We start from the raw sequence: 22,227 nt of genomic DNA on the forward strand, positions 1-22,227 counted from the left end.
CAACTGTAAGTTCATGGCCTCCAGACTCCAGTGTGTGCTTAATGCTTCCAGATCATTCGGCTGCTTCCCTAGTTGACACTCACTATCATTGTCTAAAAAACAGACATTTCAAGACTTTTCTAGTTTCCTTACATCTCTCACCCTAACCCTCTCTCCTCCCTCAACAGATAGCTTAGTTTCTGATTTCACAGGGGGTATTTGAAGCTTAGTCTCTGATTTCACAGGGGGTATTGAAGACATTAGACAAGATCTTAAATTTCCTGCTCCGAACCTCTACATTCACCTGAAGGTCAGCCATCCTATTCTGCTTCTTGCAGTGAAGAGTTGTATTCTTGGGGCCCGTTCTCTCCTGCCTCTTCAAAGACTGTTTGGGGCACCCAGAGAATCCTGTAATTCCCCCACCATAGCACTTAGCACCTTGTAGCGGAATTGTATCTTTGATTAGTATTCTATCCAGTGGACCATAAGCTCCATCAGGGCAGGGAACCTGTTTTCCCTAAAATGTGTCCCCTCCACCTTGCTCAGAGATGGAGCCATGGTAGAGCCTTAATTAATATTTCGTGATGTTTTAAAATTGGCTTGAGACATTTCAAACATCAAGAAAAGGAGAAAAAAATAGTTTAATAGTATAACGTACACTCACATATACACTAGCCACGTTCAACCACTGTTAACATTTAGCCACATTTATATCATCTAATAATCCACTCTCCATCAATGTTTATTTGACAAATCATTTTAAAGTAGAACACAGAGAAAATGAATGAATTATTAAGTCTTACCAAGTCACAACATTGTTCATAGAGCATGTAAAATAAGGTACTGAAGAAAAATAGAGCAACCATGGATAAAAAGCTCTAAATCTCTACTCAATCACAGGTAAGTGAAAATCCAGAAACGAGAACATTAAGCTGCACACCAGATACTTCCATAAGTGTATGCTCATTACACTGTTCAATTCTCATGAGTCTTATAAGGTAACCTCATTAATAAACAAAAGAAAACCTGTGAAGAACCTGTAGCTCTAGGACATAAGGGGAAAGAAAATAACATCTGTTAAGTGCCTGTAATGTGCCCATCCCTTATGTTATCCTGTCTTATTCTCATAGCAAACTCAAGAAGTATTATGCTCCCTATTCTGAAGATGAGAAAAGTGGGCTCAGTGAGGTCAAGCTACTTGCCTGATATTCTGAATTAGGCAAGTGGCAGATGTAAGATTTTTTTCCCCCAAGTTTCCCACCTTTCTACTTCTCATTGGCTAGTTACTATTGAAATTAAAATTTTAATTAAAAAAATTTTGAACTTAAAATTTCTAGCAGTGGTATGAAATGGGTAAAGTACATGTTGTTCTCCTATATGATTGAGGAAGGCTTAGGTCACCTTCTGTTTTAGTTCTTATTACCCCTATCGTATAGATGAGGCAGGGTAAGAGTAAGGCTGTGATCATAGAATAACAAGTACAGAATAGTCAGAAGCCAGGGTTCTGGTGCTGTGGCTTTGCCACTAACTGTCTGACCCCAGGCAGATCATTCAATTCGCCTCACCCAAGAACATTCATCTGCAAAATGAGCAAGTTGGATTAGAGCATCATTGAGTTTCTTTCCACTGTTTAAAAAACAAAGCAAAACCCTACCATTCTTAGCGATTTGCTTCCATCACCAGGGCCGGATTAAGGCATGTGAGGGCCCTAACATTGATAATCTGTGGTGTCCCCGTCTCTGCTTACATATGAATTCTAACGGGATATGTGAGTTTTTTTTATATATATATACATGTGTCATGGATTGAATTGTATCCCCCTAAAATATGTGTTAACTTGACTAGGCCATGATTCCCAGTATTGTGCGGCTGTCTTTCATTCTGTGATCTGATGTGATTATCCTGTGTGTTGTAAATCTTAATCTCTATAATGTTAATGAGGCAGGATTAGAAGCAGTTACGTTAATATGGCAGGACTAAATTTACAGGATTAGGTTGTATCTTGAGTCAAACTCTTTTGAGATATAAAAGACAGAAGTGAACAGAGAGGAGAGGGACCTCACTACCACCAAGTAAGAAGAGCCAGGAGCAGAGCTCGTCCTTTGGGCTCGGGGCCCCTGTGCTGAGAAGCTCCTAGACCAGGGGAAGACTGATGACAATGACCTAACCCCAGAGCAGATACAGAAAGAAAGCCTTCCCCTGGAGGTGGCATCCTGAATTTGGACTTTGAGCCTCCTAGATGGTGAGAGAATAAATATCTGTTTGTTAAGGCCATCTACTTGTGTTATTTCTGTTATAGCAGCACTAGATGACTAAAACAAGGTATATATATATATGTGTGTGTGTGTGTTAGCTATCCATGATGTAACTTCGTAAATGCAACTATAACATTAGTGATTGAACACAAAAGTGGCATATGCCATTTTATAAGAATGAGTTGAACTGGATTATAAAATTTTTAGTGGAAGTGGGGTACTTTTTATTATATCCCACATTTTCTATAAAAAGAATATTCCACATATTCTACAACAAAGAAAATGAATCAGTGAACTTAGTTGTTTCAACAATCAATGTAAAATTCTGTTGATCTCACCATGAAAAACTGACTTTCACCAATTTTGCTTTAAATGGCTCGTACTTCAATTTTGATGCTTGTTTTATAATAAATGCTATAATTATAAATATTTATTAGGAAGAAATAGTATACTCCCAAGATAACTGCCAAGATAAGCAGTTTCAGTTACATACGAGGAGATCGTAGGAAACAGATGTCAACGAAGGTGTTGAAGTGGTGGGGGTCTCCTAGATTAAACAACCTCGTGCTTGGGCGCCCTCATGCCCCTGTGTGAACTTTATTACTGGCTAGCACATTCTCATGCACTGGAGCTGGTATCAGTTTCATTACCGCACTGCCAGTTTCCTTCCACTGCATCGTTGGCTCTTCCTGTGTCCTATCTGCTTGGCAACTATGGGTCTTTTCTTTGGACAACCGGTATCTCTGTTTTGTTGATGCCCTAAGCATGCACTTACCTTGCTTATTGGGTAACCCGTTCCTGTTCGTCACCCACTGGTTAGGGCCAGGATGTGGGTCCTGCTGATCCCAGGCCTAGGCTCTGTGCATTTTCTGAACAAATGTACTCATGGGGGTGAGGGGAGACTAACTGTAAATGTAGACGAGTTTTAATTGGAACGTTGGTGAGTAAAAAGTACATCCAGAGTAACCTGCAAACTTCCAGTAGCAGACCTCCCACAGGTTCTGACACAATAACCAATGATAAGTCTGTGTCAAAAAGAAGCCTTATTCTAAAGGACACTTTCATTTCTACCCCCATGTGTCCTCTGCCAGACAAGCCATCACACTTATATTTTTTAAAGCTCTTCCACTGCACTAGGTAGTCAGGGCTAAGAGCTCTGTCTTGTTCACCTCCATATCCCTAGCTTCCAGCACAGAACCTGGCCCAGAGCTGGCACTCAATAAAGGCTTAGGGAATGAATGGCAAATCTCACCATCTCTGAGTATCCAAATTCAACTTACTTCATGGCCTAGCTCGAAGGCCACCTCTACCTTTCCTGCTAAACTTCCAAAGTATTTTAACTGCATTTCTCCTACGGTGTTTTCACTTTCCATATTTTATTATAGTTATTTATACATACGTCTTGTTATTGTGTGCCATCGAGTTGATTCCAACTCATAGTGATGCTGTATGACAGAGTAGAACTGCCTCATTGGGTTTCCTACACCGTAAATATTTATAGGAGCAGATTTCCAGGTCTTTTTGCCCATGGAGCCGCTGGTGGGTTTGAACCAGCAACCTTTCAGATAGTAACCAAGCACTTAATGTCTTAGCTCCCCAGTAAGATCAGGCTGTCTGAGAAAGGAGTTACAGTTTGCTCACCATTGGAATCCCACCATTGAAACCTTACAATACCTAGCTCATAGTGGGCACTCAACTGTTTGTGAAATGAACACATAACCCATCTTTATATAAACAAACACCAAAGCAATTAGCATGGAGCTTCATACATTAAAGGCATTCAAAAATATGTTAGAATGAATTAAGTGCTGTTCCTGGAAACGTTGTGGAGAAACTGTTCTCAAACTACAAATGGGTGCCACACCTCCATTTTCGTTAGAGCAGAAGGGGAAACGCTTATTCATCCCACTTAAATAAAACCTAATCACTTCAAATCAATACAAATTAAAATTTCATACCTGCAAATCTCACTTGATTTAATATCAAGGAAACTCCTTAAAACTCTACTCTTCAAGAGAAGATTTTCAGGTTTCTCTTCCCAAACAATTTACTCAGAAGTGACCACCAACCACACTGTTTATCACAATGGACACACAGACAAATATGGCCTATTATCTACTGATTTGAGCTTTTAATACACACCAGTACTATCTGGAAGGTTATTATGTAAGAATGAGCTTTCTAATTTTATCATTCTAGAATTAAAAACAAAGGAAAACAACACCCACATTCACACACATCTTTTTTTTTTTAAGTAAAATTTCCAATGCTGTGGGGAAAAAGAAGTAAAACAAAAGATGTTTAGCATACCTTGGATGGAATTTAGGATGTTATATTTGATGAGACTATTCTCTGCATGAACAATAACAGCTCATAGCTTTGAAACCTCTCTGAATGGCTTTCCAAATATTGCCATCTGGTGGAATTTTGGTTAATTGTTTCTTTGTTCTAGAGAGTTCTTGGAGGTGAAGCTTGAAGGCATTGTTAGAGAGAGAGAGACTCAGAGTACCAGTGGGAAATAACTGAAGGTCAAAAGATTATGTCTCAAAGACAAATCCCAAACTGAAAAAATGAGGCTTTCTGGGTCTTTGTCTCCTTCACAGGAAACATTTTTCTCTATTTCTCTTTATTGTAAAGCTAACAGAGCCACTGCCCTTGATTTTTAACAATAGCAAACAAAACTCACTTATTTACAAATAATGAGGAATGTCATGAGGTCATTTTGGCCATCTGTTGATATTATCCACCCCCACTCATCTTTAATCAAACCTTCAAAATTAAATTTGCTTGACAGTATTTTTAGAGGAATTTCTGATAGCAGTCGATTAGCATTTAGCATCCTTGGGAAATGGAATATATTTTGAAAAACAATGTTTCAATGGAGCATGTACACTTGAACACTTACTTTTATTGTTATCATAAAAAATTTTAAATACATTTGTTATAAGAGCATTAATTATATTTCAATGAATCCGAAAACAAAGATCCATACAATATAATACATGTTTATATAATGTCCATTTAGACCTTACCTTAAGCATCCAGGCTCTTTCCTGGCTGTAAAGATGATCTATTCCTCTGGAGAGTGGGATACTAACAATGAAAAAAATAGAACAAGAGCATTAAGTATGATGAAAACATAGAAGCAAACAGTTATAATTTAGTTCATTGGGTGTGGCCAGCAGTAGAAAAGGAAAAAAATCCCCAAATATCTAAATTCATTTGACTTTACTATATGAGAGTGTTTAAGGCAGCCAAACAACAATAGAATAGGGCTCTCAATCTATATTATTAGATTAATTCTTGGGCTGATTTATTAAAGTTAGTGGAAATTTAGTATGGTGCCCACCAAACCCATTGCTATCAAGTCAATTCCAACTCATAGCGACCCTATAGGACAGAGTAGAACTGCCCCATAGGATTTCCAAGGCTGTAATCTTTATGGGAGCAGACTGCCACATCTTTCTCCTGATAAGTAGCTGGTAGGTTTGAACCACTGACTTTCAGTTCACAGCCAAGTACTCACTGCTCCACTACGGCTACTTGGTAAGATACCAGTCCCGTGAAAAGTTTTTTTTTTTTTTTTTTTGCCTTTCCCTGAAATTCTGGTGGTTCCCTGCTCTAGTTGTCTCTGGAAGACCCCCTGCTGTGAGGGAACCGCGCCCACCCCCACCCATGATGGTGCTGTCAAAGCACCAGCCCCGATATACAGCTGGTTGTGCAACAGTGCTACTTGTGGCCATATCTATTCCTTGATCAGTCCCCAGTTCCTTTGAACTCACTACCCATATTAGAAATGATCCCTTTCCACCTTCCATTTATACTGCTCACCTGGAATGGGCTCTATTCTAAGTGTTTTCTCTATAGGGCCATTTCAGAAATGCCTTTGATGCTTATACAGTTTAAGATCAACTGTATAAAAACAAAATACTGTGGTAGATCCAACACTATGTGATTAATCTCAGATTTAGTTCTGGAGATGTTCCTGGGAGGAGGACTTTTTTAAAAGGGGTGAGGAAATTTTTCACTTGTTCTACAGGAAGAGGAGATGATAAAAGAAAACGATGTGACGAACAAAATGGTTAAGTGCTAGAAGAAAAATAAAGATGACAGTTGAATTTTTAATGTTATGGTATTCAATAATGGAGCTCAAAAATAATTCATAAACTTCGGCTTGCTTAAAGATTAGATACGTTAACATGAATGGTTTCAAGGACTGAACTCAGGTTCACTGACTACAACTTTAATTTTTCCTTCCTGTCAAACAGGAAGAATTTCTTCACCTATTTTATAGCAGAATTTAATTTTATAGGTAAGGATACTTAATACATCTAAGGAAATCTTGGTGGCGTAGTGGTTAAGCACTACAGCTGCTAACCAGAAGGTCGGCAGTTCAAATCCACCAGGCGCTCCTTGGAAACTCTATGGGGCAGTTTTATGGTGTCCTACAGGGTCACTATGAGTTGGAATCGACTCAATGGCAACGGGTTTTAGTAAATCTAAAAGTCATATTTAAAAAATATATCTGTTCTCATTTTTGTCAGTTTTTTTCTTAAGCCCCTCCCCCCAATCTTCCAGAAATTTTAATGGAATCAGAATAAAATTTTCACTTGTCTTCTTTATTTATCTTGTACCCAGTAGCTGTTACTATGCAAACTATTTGCCACTAAGCTAGGAAGCAAGGTATAAGGTTCCTAGTTTATCTATAAACCAAATAATTTCTTAGAAAATTCAGGATTAGCTGTGTACAACTGGCTTTTTCTGTTCTATGACAACAGCCCACTGGTGTTTTTCTAGCCCTTTCAAGGAATACTTTGGAGTAGAATGAGATCATTTATCGAACATCCTATGTGCTAGTCATTCCACATGTTTTATCTAATTTAATCCTCAAAATAATCATTTCAGAAATGAAGAAACTGAGGCTCAGAGTGGGGGAACAATTTGTCCGTGATCATACAGATGGAAAGCGACCAATTTTAATTGAGTCTCACAGACTCTAATATCTGCCCTCTCTTTCCTTCACTTTAGAAGCCAATTCTTTGCTATAGATTGGAAACTCCTAGAGGGCTTTGCTTCATTCCCATCCTAAGTCTAGGGCCTGACATATAATGAGTGCTCAGGAAGTAACTGATAAATGAGTGAGTGAGCCACCGCCAGGTTTAAAAAGAGGAAAGAGAGAAAGACAGAGGGGGTAGGGGAGGGAGGAAGGAAGGGAGGGAGGGAGGGAGAGACAGACAGAAAGACATAAAGAAAGAAAGAGAAAGGAGGATGAGGTAGATAGAGGGAAAGAGAGAGAAAGAAAGATTCACACAGAAGGTAATATACTTTGTTGTAATTAAGAATATGAATTGAGTCTCAAAGTGTTTGGAATTCCCCTAGCCCTAAAACCAACTTTTAAGCTTGTGACCTATGGGGTTATGCGATGCAATCTTTATGGGAAAACGCAACCTACATCAAACAGACCTTTGCACAAATAGGTTAGATGTGTGTCACCTTGAAGATGCCTGATTCTTTCAGTAGTTAAACTGTGAAAAGACAGTCTTCCTACATGCTTTTTACAATGCATAATGAAACCCTTCTCATTAAAGAGATTATTATTTGAAAAAAATTGATAACTTCCAAAGACAGCAGAAGAAAATGTCACAGATAAAACCTAAATTTTATTATAAGACAAGATGTTCAACATCCTTATTATTATTTGCCTTTAATCTTATCCTTTCCATATTTTACTTATAAAAGTCACTTGGGGGAAAGATAATGGCTGTTTCAAACAAACAGGAAAAACAAAGAGGAGAAAATAATAAAACAAAACTTTTTTTCTTTGCTTAAAACATCAGGTGACCAGACTTCTATCTTCCAATCAGAGAAGCTCATCTTCCAGAAGTGTATTGGACAATGTTCTGCTGTTACCCATAAGGGTTTCATTGGCTGACTTTTGGAACTAGATCAACAGGTCTTTTCTTCTAGGCTTGTCTTAGTCTGGAAGCTCTGCTGAAACCTGTCCACCACGGATGACCCTGTTGGTATTTGAAATGCCAGTGGCATAGCTTCCAGCATAATAACAACCCACAAGCTACCACAGTACAACAAACTGAGAGGTGGGTGGTGGCATTAGCTTTTAGGAAAATGCAAATTAAGATGACAATCACCTACACATCCATCAGAATTGCTAAAATTAAAAGAATACAGTGACACCATCAAATCTGGTGAGAATAAAAAGAAACTAGATCACTCATACATTGTGGTGAGAATGGTGGCACAGTGGTTAAGTGTTTGGCTGCTAACCAAGAGGTTGGCAGTTTGAATCTACCAGCCACACTTTGAAAACCCTACGGGGCAGGTCTACCCTGTCCTATAGGGTAGTTATGAGTTGGCAATTTTTTTTTTTTTTTTTTATTAAACGGTTTCGCAGTTCCTTAAAAAACTGAACAGTGCAACTAACATACAACCCAGCAATTGCACTCCTGGCCATTTATCCCAAAGAAATGGATATTTATGGAAGCTTTATTAGCAATAGCCTTAAACTGGAATCAACCCAGATATCCTTTATTGGGTTAACTGTTGAACTGTGGGATATCCATACCATGGAATACTACCTAGGAATAAAAAGTAGCCAACTATTGTTACACGTGACACCTGGATGAATCTCCAGAGATTTATGATGAGTGGGAAAAAAATTCTTTAAGGTTGCATATTATGCAATTCCAGTTATATAACATTCTTGAAATGACAAAATCATAGAAATGAACACTGATTAGTGGTTGCTAGAAGATAAGACAGGGATGAGGGTGGGAGGAAAGTGTATGTGGGTATAAAAGGGCAATGGGAGGGATCCTTATGGTGATGGAAATGTTCTGTATGTTGACTGTATTGATATCAATTGTGCTATAGGCTTGCAAGATGTTACCACTGGAGGTAAAGTGGATAAAGGGGACATGGGATCTCTCTGTATTGTATTTTTACAACTGCATGTCAGTCTACAATTATGTCAGAATAAAAAGTTTAATTAAAAAACTCAGGGGATTAGACAGAAACTAGAATTAGCAAGATACTTCACTTCTTTTTTACATTTTCAGAGAAAACCAAGAGCTCCGAGGCAGTAGGCAAGATGGGGTCAGGAACTTGCTCAATTTTACACAGATGCAAGAAAAAAAAAAATACCTCACCCAAGATTCTACCATTCGTAGAAACCACCACCAATGTTCTGGTGTCAAACCGTGCTTATCTTGGAATCTTGTTTACTGTCATCCCCCTTGCTCCCACGTCTTCTCAATCCTTCATTACAACTCAATATTAGTACAAAACATATACTCTCAAAATAGGATGTGAGCTCTAAACGGCAGTTTGATACACTCTGCATTTTTGAACTGATCTCTCATTTCCTTGAGTTCACGCTATCTAGGAAATCCCAAAATTCCCACATCTTATTTGCACAGGAATAGAATTTCATCCTTCTTTGTGGTTTTTTTTTTTTGTGTGTGGATGACAAGGCAAACGTTCTGTATTCTAAGCTGGGTCACACTCTTAATAAGGACATAACCTAATTATCAGCACACAGCGAGGAGTTTACACAGTTTCCCTTCAAGTTAGAAAAGACCAAGTTGACTTTACCTCTTTCTTATTCTGAGCGCCAGGTAGCTCCTTGGTAACAAGCAGTCATAAGCCAGCTGTTTTGTCTGGGCTTGTTTGTTAGCTCTGTTTTAATTGAAAAGACTGTATCTTTGTTAGGATGAGAGTCATGACATGGTCAAACTCTTTAACAAAGCACAGTCTCTGTTTTACATAAAGACTACAGCCAAGAAAATCTATGGAGCAGTTCTACTCTGTAACACAAGGGGTCGCCATGAGTCAGGGACCTACTCAACAGCAGCTAACAACAGCAGTCACATGATATTAATATTTAAAAGATAATGTTTCCCATTGCAATCATTTTCCTTATGAGGGGAAAAATGAAATAGAAGGGTATTCATAGAACTATCTTTATTGAATAAAGATAAGAATTTATGCAAAAAGTGCATTTTCTCTCATCCTCTAGAAATTTTGAATCCTCTTTCTTAGAACACACCCAGAATTCTAGCATCCCATGTCCAGGGCACAGCAACAGAAGACCCCTCTAGCTGGGGAGTCAGACGGGGCTGGCATTCCTTCCCAAAGACTATTTCCCTGCCTGGCCATAGACCGCAGGCAGACAAGAGATATGTCAGAATGAAAAAAATGGTTTTACAATATGCCCGTGCCATATCAATCAAGAGATATGATTTCTTTCTGTCTTCAATGCTTATGTATCTAGCTGGTGAGGCTTCTGATCGACACAGGGTTAAAGCATTCTTTTCATAAAGGGACAGAATTATTACTACCGTCTCCGCAGCTGCTCCCAGCATTTCCAAGAAGAGAACATAGCTGGGACCTGAGCCCAGCTTTGCCTCTCAGGAGTTTACTAACCAAGCTATCTTTGGATCTTCAGAATGAACTCTATCCTGAATTCCAAACTCCCCGTGGCTACTTTGAGATATTGAATCAGTCCAGTTTTCTATCACATCCTTTAGTGTAGGAGGTCCACAGCTTTTTAGGAACAAAGCAGCTTGTAAGCATTAAGAGAAGGTCACAGGCTATTAAACCTTGGGCTGATCCTCCTCGATATCATCCTTCCAAAAAGCCCTGTCTCCACCAAGCACTGCCTCACTTAGTGGTCTCAGGTTGAGCTCATGGCCTTTCCTGGGGGCAGCAGAGGGAGGCCAGGAGACTGCCCAGTCCCGTGCACACAGGGACCAGAGGCAAGGCTGCCGGGAAGCACAGAGCTAGCATCCACCAGGGAAACAAAAACCAAATGAGATTATCTGGCAAGGAAAGGAGGTCAAATTACACTGAATCTTGGGTATAAGTCTGGTACAACACATTCCTTTCTTTCCTTAAGAAAGACAAACTACTAAATGATCCATATTGTATCTTTAAGGGCTTTTAAAAAATTATAGCTGGATGATAAAGGGATTTTTGGTAGTATATATTAAGAATGGTAATGATGTTATAAACTTCTTCTGATTGTGCAATTTCAGTTTCTATAAAAATAAAAGATAAAGCCCCAGAAACTACCTAAGGTGAGAGTTACAAAAAATAGAACTCTTTTCATATAAACCTACCCTACTCCTCTCTTCTTAGAATGCTCATTGTTCCGTTTGCTACTTCCCATGTGAACTAGAATTAAAGCCATTTTTTAAGACTGACCTTTCTATTCTAGAACAGACTTCATGCTGCTAAATGGACAAAAGTAAAAAATGGAGGAAAATGACATGAAACAATGTAGTCTAAGGGATACCATGTGCATTATAATTCTGTGACATGTTTCCTATGATTACCTTATTTGCACTTATCCTGTTACCCGTATTTATTATCTATCCTTGAAAATGAAGTAGTAGAAATGGAAGAATGGTTTTCTCATTAGTGTGACTGGTAATGTAACAGAATGCTTGTGCAGCGGGAAAGTAGCACAGACAGAGCCATTGGGCTCCATTTCAGAGTCCAGGGTTCAAATTAGTGTTCAGGTAGGTCATAGTGAAAACTAAACCCTTGTTTTATACCTGTCCTGTCTTTATAGACTCTTATTTCTTTGACTAGAGCCCTGGTGGTGCAGTGGTTAAGAGCTCGGCTGCAAACCAAAATGTCAGCAGTTCAAATCTACCTGCTGCTCCTTGGAAACCCTATGGGGCAGTTCTACCCTGTCCTATAGGGTCGCTATGACTCAGAATCAACTCGATGACAGCGGTTTTTTTTTTTTTTCCTTTGACCATCCCAAGAAGGAACACAGTACCAATTTAAAAGTGTTAGGATGGTAACCTATGAGTCAGATGTAAGACTTTGATGATAGCAATGAGGCTTGTAATGACAATGCTATCCAGTCCAGTTGCTGTTGATTCCAAATTATAGCAACCTCATGTGTTTCAGAGTAGAGCTGCACTCCAAAGAGTTTTCATGGCTGTGACCTTTTCAAAGCAGAGTGTCTGAGCACCTCCGGGTGGGTTCGAACCTCCAACTTTTGGGTAGTAGCTGAGTGCTTAACTGTTTCTCCTTCAAAAAACAGATAATCCTTATCTAACTTTTGGATTGTGCTTGGAGTGGAAATATGATCAAACTTTTTTTTTTTTAAACATTTTCAGCAGTATCTGTTAAAAGTATTGATAAGTGGGTGGAACTTGTGGAAATGTACAGGAATGTGTGCATAGGCTCTGCTCACAGGTGTCTGTCTGAGCCAATGTGAAGACCCTAGAACACTGACCAAACAATACTGCTCTTGGCATTCCTGCTGTGGGTCCACCTTCCTGGGGAGTCCACGTACACAAGGTTAGGGGACTATGTCAGTAACTAAATTCCCTGGTGGGAAACTCACACTGAATCCCACTTACCTGGGAAATAAAATGACATTGCAGAGCAGAAGACCCAATTATGCTGTCAGGGATAAAACGACCATGAGGAAAACCAATTTGTTATTGGAAATAAATCCAGGTAAAACCCACTTGCCTAATTTGAAAATATTTCTTTAAGGTTTTTCTTTTTCACATCTATAGCATTCAATTTTGCAAAATTCTTTCACGTGTATCATCTTACCCCACCGTCACAAGAGAATGGCTGCTAAAGAAGATTCTTTAGCAAGGGTAAATTTCCATGTAGATGGAAAATACTTTTTATCAGTGTTGTTATTATTATTAAAGAAGTGAATTTTCAACACATCTCCTTGGGTAACTGGACTGAAATATCAGAAGCTCAGGAAATTAAAAAACAGAATCAACTGTGTAGGAAAAACCAGAAGCTTAAACAGAATGGGAGAGAAAGCCTGTCAATGTGACCTTGATGAAAGGGGCCCCCAGGGATCCCTCAGAGTCTCTGGGTGGTGCAAACAGTTAAAGTGCTTGGCTGCTAACCAAAAGATTGGCAGCTCAAGTCCACCCAGAACTGCCTCAAAAGAAAGACCTGGTGACCTACTTCCCAAAAGTCACCCGCTGAAAAGCCTGTGGAGCACAACTCTACTCTGACACACGTGGGGCTGCCATGAGGGGGAGTCCACTTCGTGGCAACTGGTTTAAGGAACCCCTTGAGCAGGGTTCTCGGTGGCCTTTTTGGTTCTGCCAAGGCCTCTTTTGCTGCATCTTTTGTAGTACCTGGCCTGAGAAACTCCACAGTTAGACCACTGTCTCAGGTTGGCAGCCAATGAAAAAAGCAAAAACTCAAACTTTATCTTTTGACCACAGGAGAAGCATTTCTGGTTAGCTTTATTTTGAATGGTAGCTCATTAAATTGTTGGGTGATTACCTTCACTTGATACAGTGTTTAATATTCTTATTTCTTTCCAATCTTGTAGACCCTACAGAAACTAGTACTTATTTCTGCCTTCTTGTTCTTTCTCATCCCACAAGGCGCTTCCTTTTTGCTCCCCACAGGGACAGCTAACTTATCCCCCATTTCTCTCTACCAGCGCACTCGGTGTGCTTGAGACTCAGGGGGATGCTTGGGGGACCTGCCAAATGGTGACAAAAGCAAACGATGAGTGAGCAAAAAACATAAAACTTTGCATTTTCTAAGTGCTTTTAGAAGGAGGAGTCTCCACGCCTCAGATTTTCATCTAGAAAACAACTGGATTAAATGAGGGTGATCTCGAACAGCTGCCTGTGGCTCTAAAATACTGTGATTCTACTTGGCATCACTAACTGAAGGCATATACTAAGGAGAGTTATATACTGATTATGTGGGATTATCTGTCAGAACCCACTGATTGTTCCAGACCTTCAAACGATTGAAACACAATTACCAGTAGCTCTATCTGTTTCCAATAGAGTGGGAAGGGGTCACAGGGCCATGTCTCTGGAGTCCAGAGTGCAATGACACTATTGCTCAGTCAGGTGTAGGCTTTGCTCATTACAAACTCCTCCTTGAGCACCTTCTGGCATGAATTTGTGGGCACCAGGACCACACAATGAAAGAAGCAGTGATTCCTCTCTCAGATCACAACTGCTAATATGCAGTCTTTCATTTGCTAACACAACTCAGCCACAGTCTTATAAAAGGGAACATCCTTTACATTTAGGAGAAAAAGAAGAGGTTTGTCATGGTTGGCTCAATCCCTGTTTTGAATCTATTTTTCTTCTTGTCCTTGTTTGCTGAGGTGCTTAGGCAGGCGCCATATTGGTGTCCAGAAATTATACCACAACCCCAAACCATGGGAGGCAGGCCTTCTTGCCCTTGCCTGTATTTTGAGGCAGTACAATACAATTCACTGCTGGACTTGGCCAGTGGTTCTGCTTTCTCCATGTCTTCCCGTCACTCTAATGGGATATGATTTATTACCCCTTTATTTCTCAGTCTAAGGTCCCTGGGTAGTGCGAGCAGTTTGCAGTTGGCTGCTAACCTAAAGGTTGGTGGTTTGAACCCACCCAGTGGCTCCATGGAAGAAAGATCTGTCAAACCTGTTTCCATAAAAAATTATAACTAAGAAAACCCTACAGGGCAGTACTACTCCGTAACACGTGAGGTCACCATGAGTTCAAATGGACTCAATGGCAAGGGGTTTGGGTTTTTTTGTTTTGTTTTGTTTTAATATTTTTAGTCCAGGCCAACTGATGGAGAGAACTGACCCTAACATCCATGTGCAGAGGGAAAAGTGAGCTCTGGAAGGTTTCTAAGCAGATGCTTTTGGCAGTATGTCTGCTCTGTCAGCTATCACACCACTTTCATTTTGAGGAGCTATAATGGCATTGTACATATATTAAGCAGAAGTTTGAATTTTATCACTGCATCTGCCTATACCAACTTAACTAAATAATTCAATGTGGTAACGGACTATCAAATCCATATATTTTCCTCATGTTTAAATAACTGAAGCAGTAATTTGTGGATTCTCTAAAGAAAAAATACAGTTTCCATTGCATTTTCTACTATATCTTATTCTAAGAAAAGATGTACTGGGACATTCTGCGGGGAGAGGATAGGTAAAGGTAAGATATCATGTTTTATTGATGAGACTGGGGGCCGCAAAGGTGAATTGAGTTGTCTTGAATTGTACTTTAAGTTGGGACAAGAACTGGGCCTCATAACAATCAGCTCAATTTGAGTTTATTATTAATGATAATAAAAACAACAAGAACGATGTTGTGCCTAAGTTGCTATGGTTTTGAGAGAAGATCTTTGTTTAGACTTAAATTTTGAATTATGGAGGATAGTTAGACACAACTGTTCTTTGTCTTATGCTGACTCACGTTTACTTTTCTTTTGAATATTTTAGATGTTGCTGCTTCCTCTTTGCTTTACTATCATTTCTATAAGTCTTCTTAACTGCAATAATTTTATCTTGCTATTTTAATTTCTTAATCTCTACAGCCTAGACTCATGATCTTTAGTAACAAAGATTGGCATCAACTTTCAGATTGAGAAATCAACATGCAAAAGTATCTCAACCAAAGTCATAAAAAATTATTAACAGGTAGTCACATAGCCCAAGGTTACTGAACATTGTTTAACATTTAAAAACAGACCCCAAAATGTCCTGTGTGAAAAGCAATCAAAATAATTCACACAGCTTTCAGATTCCAAGAGTAACCCTTAAAATACCACTAAGTCTTACAAAAATATATTGTTAAAAATCTCTTTCCATTGGGATGTGTCACAAATCCCAAGGGAAAATATGACTCAAATGGAATGAGGTTTGATGTTAGAGGGTGTAGGACACAACAATTGTCCTACCCATCTTGTGTGGCTCACCTGCATCAGCTTGCTCAGCAAGGTATTTCTGAAGGTTGCTCAACAAGGCCTATTCTGAAGGTATCAAATGACTCATAAACCCCACCCAAGATCCCAAGTCTGAGCAATTATAATGGATAGCATAATCACAGATACCCAGCTAAGCAGTTTAGGACAGAAAGACAGTCTAATACACTCTTCCCCAAGAAATGAACCTGACTCAGAGTCACAACTCCATTGGAGTTGGTGTCCATGGTGATGAGCAAGGACAGCAGCAGGCTTCCAAGGGGGCAAAAAATAGGCCACACATTCTTGAATATAATTACACTCCTTTCAATCTTGTGGTTTGTGTGGCTAATTGTCAGAGCTGTTGGTAAGCTGTACCAGTCGCCTCTGGTTCTTTTCAAATAAGGCAAACAATAGCCCCATAGGACAGACTTTTCTTGTCACTGCACACAACTTGATTCCTAAGCCCTAATCATCCTTCTGCTACTTCAAAGCAGCAGCCCCAGGGGCTGAGCTTCCCTTTCTCAGATTGGCAGTCCCCAGAACTCACAAAACATTCCTTCCACAATGAGGAAGCCAAGTGGTTCTTGGATGCAGTGAGACCTCCCTATGGTTCAGTTGTTGTTTAGTTTCAATGTGAGTTTAGGAATATCATTGTAGAAGTACCTACACTTTCGACTGTCCAGAATTTTACAAGAAATATCTGAAACAAACGAACAAAAAAATCCCCAGGGCATAAGGATTTGCTTTGAATGCGGGGCTGGTGAAATTTGCCATAGATGAGAGGCAGGCTGGGAAAAGAGTCACAGCCTGAGATTTTATAGGTAAGTGAGACATGTGATTTTTTTTTTTAAATGAAAATGTGACCGGTGGTATGGAGCAAGACAAAAATATCGTTAACATTTGTCAGAGTTAAAAGCTGTTCTCCAGCACCCCACCATTTGTCTTTTTCAGCACTCATGAGTGCTCCCTGCCGTCTCCTGTCAGATAACAATTACCTGTATGTCCCTCTCCCAGACACTTATCAAAACCTGCTGGCTGACCAACCTTCAAAGCAAGTATAAAGTGCTATTCCTTCCAGAGGTATTTGTGTTGAACAGGTATTAATCTTTTAAGCAAAAGGAATAAAGCTTCCACGAATAACTCACATAAGAGAAACACTCCTCCCTTGCCCCCCAAGTATATTTTCCACTGTAAGGATGGAGACAGGAGGGAACCCTCTAATAAACTGCAGATGTGCGACTGAGAGAGCCCTGCTGAGTGCCCCATTTCTCAGCACTACAGAAGACAGCATTTCCTTATCTATAAAATAATGGTATTGGAAAATCATGAAAAAATTACAAAAACTGAACTCTTACACATCAAGCACTGTGCAAGGATATGGGGATGTGAAGTTGAATATGATGCCATCACCGTCTTCATGGAATTCATGTGATATCCCACGTACATGGGAAATTAAAGGTAAATCAAGATGGGCACTTAGCCAACCCTGGATGGGTTGGCTGTGGGAAGGAGGCAATGGTTAGGAGTTTAGGGAAGGCTTTCCAGAAAATGTTTCTCAAATGTTCATGTGTTGACATGTGACAGGGGCCCCCTGAGGACCTTATTAAAGTACAGATTCTGACTGAGAAAGCCTGGGGGTGGAGCCTGAGACCGTGCACTTAGAAGATGTTCTCAGTAGCAGCTGACGCTGTTGGTCAGTGGACCACACTCAGTAGCAAGGACTTAGACGAGGTAACATCTAAGACAACAGGATGAACTTGAATTGACCAGGGAACGGTATCTCAGGCAGAAAAAAGAGGAAAAGTACAGGCAGAGACACTGAAGCTGGAAACAAACTGGATGCAGTAAAACAAACAAAAAAAAACAACACTAAAAATTCAGAGGAAGGAATTTATGCAAAATGTCAATGAATGCGGATACAAACGAGAAGTTTTACACAGAAATAAAAATAGTTGTGCAATACTTGCATTAAGGTGGTAGGATTGGAAGTGCCTTTCCTCCCCCATCTTTATCAGTCTCTCAATAATAAATGTTGTATTTATTAAAACAACGAAACGTTAAGTGAGTTTCTCCTGGGTGTACTGTTGGTGGCTGGGATTCTGCAGTGGGGTGTCTTTTAACAAAATAACCACTGAAGCCTCTTCCAACTTGGGATTTTATGATTGAATATGGTACAAAGCTACTTAACAATTAATCACAATTATGTAATCATAGGTTTATGATGGCTACAAAAAAATGTTTGTTTTTGCAGAAATGATTGAAGAAATAATATTTCACAAAAAAGTTGAGGAATTAAAAATATTGAAGCATGTTCCATCAATAAACTTATCCTAGGAAAAAGTACAGAAGGGACTGTGCAGAATTCTGGCAGAAAAAAAAAAATACAATTTTGTATCTTTAGACTTCACAGAACAAAGAGTGGTACCTTGATGAGGAATTCTTTGCTTGGTGACCTGGAGCATGTCACAGGTCCCCAGTCAGGAGGAGGACTTTCAGTTTGAGGAGAAGGTGATACGTTCCATTCCCAGAAGGAATGGAACTACTAAAATTAATACTACCTTTCTTCCAACTTAGGCATGCTGCAAGGAGCCACATCACATAATGGTCAACTGCTAGCCTTATCTGAAGCAGATCACTAGAAAAATATAACGACCACATCACTGTACATCCTGTAGTCATCGTGAAGACCTACATGTACATGATCTAATTTGATCCTTATGAGAACCTTGTGAGATGATAGCAGACTCCACTGTCTGTATTTTACAGAGGAGAAAACTCAATCTGAGGGAGGTTGGTTGATAAAGGATGTGATGAAGGATGTTAAGAATGTTAATGAGGGATGTTAAGTAAATTCTTCAAAGTCACTAAGCCAGTTAGCCACAGAGCCAGCTTTAAAACTCAGGCCTTCTGCCATTCTCCTTTGAAATCCAGTGTTCTTGCTGTGATACAACACTAAACCTCTTTAAAAAAAAAGTCAGCTGAAGGGGTCATCTCTAGTCTCCATAAGGATTATTTCGACATAGTATTAAATGAAAAGATTCCCTTCTGTGTGGAAGAGTGAAGCCTCTATTAAGGGCTTCTCAAACTTGAGTGTGTATATGAAATACCGTGGATCCTGTTAAAGTGAAGATTCTGTGTGAATCTTCAATCTGGAGTGGATTGAGAAAAGTTCTGCCTTTTAAGGCACTCCCAGATGATGATGATGCCTCAGATCCTGGCGCCACTTGGGGCATCATTGGAACCACCTGGGATCACACCGTGATTAGCAGCTCACTGTTGATGTGGCTGATGGGTTTCTCCTACTACCTGGATTGAGCTAACAATTTACCTACTACTTGAAGTATCACATGTCTTCTATTAACAGGTCTGTGGAAGAATAGAAACTACTTTAAAATACCTTATAAAATAAAAAGATTGCTAATTTTCTAATTCTGGGTTTACTTCTTTCCGCTCTTAATTAAGTAAATTATGTAGAAAACTTCAGGTGATGGGTTGATTTTTTTTCCTTTCAGTAGGTGAAGGCAGCTTAGATATTTTAATAGTATCCCAGAAATATAGCCTCAAATCAGATATTTTCCAGGCCAGGAAAGCTAAAGCCAGCCACTTTGAGATTTATTTATTACGTGGTAAAAGCCGGGTAGGCAGATTTAATAAAAACATAAAACAACTCAGACAACAACAAAGCAGAATGCCCAATTAAACATGAAATTTAGATTATTTTTTTAGTATGAGTATCTCCCATGTAATACATGCAACATATGGGATATACTTATACTAAAAAAAATTACTTATTATTTATCTGAAATTAACATTTAACAGGGAGTTCTGTATTTTTTCTGGCAACTCTAGATAAAAGCATACCTCCAAATTCTAACCTCCCTTGAAGTGCTGAAAGGGCAGATGCTGGGATGGGGAATTAATAGACTCACCGATGGTGATGCTTAAACACTCCAGCTACACAGGGGATTGCTCTCTGGATCTGCCTGTACCACACAGAGCACTTGGTTGCTGCTGCTATTGGTTTTTGGAAACTCGTTTTAGGAGGTTTGTGCCCAGAAGACCACACTTAAAAAAAATCATGATAGAGGGCAAGCTGGAGGTGAAGCTGACAAACAGCCTGATATCAATAGTTTCATTTCTGGGGAAGGACCAGGTGGGGCAAACAAGAGGTTTTTCTTCTAACTGCCTGTCTTTTCCATCTTACGGAGGTCTGGGGAACTCAGAGGGGAAATGGAGATGGTGGTTTCTTGGTTAGAATCATGACAGATTGCTCTTCTTAAAATATCAAATTTTGGCAAGCTGAATTGAAGACAAGCTTTGAGAGAAAGAAGGAAAATGTAAGGTGACTGCAGGCTCTCTCTCACCTCTTGCTTAGCAGGTGTTGAAAGGAGCTTTCACCAGCTTGTAAAAAGGGTAATCTAGTCCTCTGGTTTCACTTTTATATATGACATCCAATAAATAGTTTCAGGTATGTTAGCAAAACTTAAAGGAATCACCTCTCTTTTCCAAGCTGCCCGTTCTTGTTTGGGAGCCCTGGTGGCACAGTGGTTAAGAGCTCGACTATTAACCAAAAGGTCAGCAGTTCAAATCCACCAGCTGCTCCTTGGAAACCCTATGGGGCAGTTCTACTCTTATAGGGTCACTGGACAACAACGGGTCCGTTCTTGCTCATTCTCCCTTCTATTTTACCTCAATTACCAGTAGTCATTCCTGCCATGGTGTCTATAATTAATTTTAGGTTAGGTTCACGGTTTGTCGTTACACTTTTGAGTGTGTTGCCTTTGTTTAAGCAATGGGCAATTATGAGCTCCCCACTGTAGTAAAAATATAGTAGATCAAATGTAAAATCTAGATTATGATAAGGGAGACATGTTAATCTCCCTTGGACTAGTTCCTTATCAGGTCAGAATAAGAATTATACAAATTATCTTCTGGAGTCTCCCTTCCCCGTTTCCTCCAATTACTCCATCAGGAGCACTGTGGGTTAAGTTACCTTGGGAGTTAGTAGTCAACATGCCATTACTACTGAAAAAAAAAAAAAGACTAATAGCCCTAGGATGATATTAAATAGAGTTATAATTTTTTTCTTTTTTTTTTATTGTACTTTAGATGAAGGTTTACAGAACTAGTTTCTCATTAAACAGTTAGTACACATATTGTTTTATAACATTGGTTAACAACCCCACAACATGTCAACACTCTCCCTTCTCAACCTTGGGTTCCCTATTATCAGCTTTCCTGTTTCCTCCTGCCTTCTAGTCCTTGCCCCTGAGCTGGTGTGCCCCTTTAGTCTCATTTTGTTTTATGGGCCTTTAGTCTTGTTTTGTTTTACAGGCCTGTCCAATCTTTGGCTGAAGGGTGAACCTCCGGAGTGAACAATTTTTTTTTTTTTCTTAAGAAATGATTTAGGCATCTCAAAATTTACATTATGTATAGTACTTTTTTTTTTGATTTAGTGAAGAAGAAACCCCTCTTTTAAGTCTCTAAATTGCAGGTGTACTGACTCTGGAAGATCCAGATAAAAAGGATAGCAGTTATATATAACTCTTAAAGATGCTCTACTGATTTAAGCAAAATCCATTTGTAAACTCCCAGTCTGTAGTATTAAAAAGTCATCAAAAGGAGGAAGTTCTCGTAACTGAAGGAAGTTTTATGACAGGCAACAGTTACAACAAAAAATGAAGACAAGTTCCTACTCATGTAGTTCTTATTCTTTCAACTCTTGTTTCTTAGAATCTTAACCAGTAGTAATCTTCCCAGGCATGGGAGGAAGGTAAACAATTTGAATTTCTGGATCATAATATGATCTTTTTTTGAATTTAGAAAGTTCAAACCAAATTGTCCAGGGTCTAATAGCCTTCCATGACAACAGTGACTATATGAATATCTGCTTATTATTTATCTTTGCCATTATAAGTAGCAAGTCATTTACCTTAAACATATACTTTAGAAAAGTAATGTTCTTTCCAAAAGCAACAAGTTTCAACATCGTGTTTTAAGTGTATTAAGGGATAACGAAAGATTTAAAAATCTGAATAAATTCCCAAATTATGCCCCCATGTACTAAAATCAACATACACATTTCACAAGGCTGGAAAAAAAGGATGTTCCTACTGCTAAAGGATTAAGGCAAGTGTTCACCCTAGGATTGCTCTCAAGGATGTTTTCCCATTTTCTAGAGTTCTGAAAACAATGACGTAGCTCAGTGTAAGTCTGTATTGCACTGTTTGAACTTGTTTAGGTACCGAGGTTTTATGGTTGA

The 22,227-nt window shown here is 39.2% G+C and overlaps 1 protein-coding gene across 2 annotated transcripts in view; it reads right to left on the reverse strand.

Moving 5' to 3' along the window:
- Positions 1-22,227, reverse strand: part of MAPRE2 (microtubule associated protein RP/EB family member 2) — a 169,426-nt gene that overhangs the window by 141,511 nt on the left and 5,688 nt on the right. For both annotated transcript variants that reach the window (XM_010586772.3, XM_064294616.1), the window contains exon 2: positions 5,267-5,327. The gene's annotated coding sequence lies outside the window, so the exon portion shown is untranslated. The remainder of the gene's footprint in view (positions 1-5,266; positions 5,328-22,227) is intronic.

Source organism: Loxodonta africana, chromosome 11, assembly GCF_030014295.1.
Source record: "Loxodonta africana isolate mLoxAfr1 chromosome 11, mLoxAfr1.hap2, whole genome shotgun sequence".
NCBI classification, from domain to species: domain Eukaryota; kingdom Metazoa; phylum Chordata; class Mammalia; order Proboscidea; family Elephantidae; genus Loxodonta; species Loxodonta africana.